The 1,108-nt window shown below is 67.7% G+C and overlaps 1 protein-coding gene across 1 annotated transcript in view; it reads right to left on the reverse strand.

The window, feature by feature from the left end:
• Positions 1-1,108, reverse strand: part of ASIC2 (acid sensing ion channel subunit 2) — a 1,089,542-nt gene that overhangs the window by 273,647 nt on the left and 814,787 nt on the right. The window lies entirely within an intron of this gene.

Below are 1,108 nucleotides of genomic sequence, written 5' to 3' on the forward strand. Positions count from 1 at the left end.
AGGGAGCCGCCTCTCCAGTCCCTGGGTGCTGCGCCCGTCACCCCTCGTCCTGGACCTCGGGGGACCCTGAGCTGAGTCCCCCCGCCCCGCCTAACCCCAGCTTTTACGCTGGTCCTGGCAGAGGGGCCACTCGGCCACCATGCCTGATTTGGACATCCACAGGGACCCCACCAGCCCGGCCCGTAGCCCAGCGGTGCTGGGACACAGGAGAGAAGGCGCCAAGGCACGAGCGCCCCCAGAGGCGCACCGCGGCTCCTGGCTTGGCGGGTAGGGTGGGTGTGTACTGGGGTGAGTGGTCGCACGCACTGCCGGCTGCTGTCCTCTTTCCCTTTCCTCCAGGACCCTTTTTTCTTACTGCTCCCCGGGCTGCTCCCGGCCGAGACCGCCAAGGCTCCCCAAGTCCCGCGTCTGAGCCCTGAGACGTGCCGACTTTCGCCTGGGGCTGGGGGCTTCTCAGGGCGTCCTGTGGGAGCTGTTCGCTGTCGGGCCCCTTCAAGGCTGATGGCCAGAAGGAAGTGTCGCTTCTCCCCTCAGCTCTCTCGGGTGCCTTGCGTCTCCAGAAAAGCCCGGCCTTGCTGTCCCTTGCTTCTTCTCCTCTCTGCCCTGGCGGCGCCGGGAGCTGGAGACTGCGGAGCTCCGGCAACACCTCCGGAGGTGACCCGTACTCGCTGCTCTGTGCGCCTTTCTCCTCTCGAGACTTCAAGCCTGCGGTGGCGGTGGCGCGGGCTGCGCTCCTCTCCCGGTTGCCCGGGAGAACCCTCCTCGGGCCCCGGGCGAACTTGAGCAGCGGCCGCGCGACGCTGGCGCGGCTGGGCTCCGAGCACCTGCTCCTCTGCTCGCTGGCCCGGTGGCTCCGGGCGGGCGGGGCGGCTGCCGTGTGCGCCGCGCGCTCCTGGAGACGCGGTGCTGACGCGTCCCGGCTCCTCCTCGCTGCATTTTAATTCCTGGCCACTGTGGCCGCTGCACACCGAGCAGGAAGCCTCTTGCTGGCGGTGGCTGTGTGGTGGTGGGGGAGGACGCGCTACACAGATGTGCCTGGGTGTGCAGGCTTGTGGGAGAGATACAGAATAGTAGAACCTTTGTGTTTGTGTGGGCCATGTGTACATAG

The sequence above is a fragment of the Otolemur garnettii genome, unplaced genomic scaffold, assembly GCF_000181295.1.
Source record: "Otolemur garnettii isolate 467f Iridium unplaced genomic scaffold, OtoGar3 scaffold00112, whole genome shotgun sequence".
NCBI lineage: Eukaryota > Metazoa > Chordata > Mammalia > Primates > Galagidae > Otolemur > Otolemur garnettii.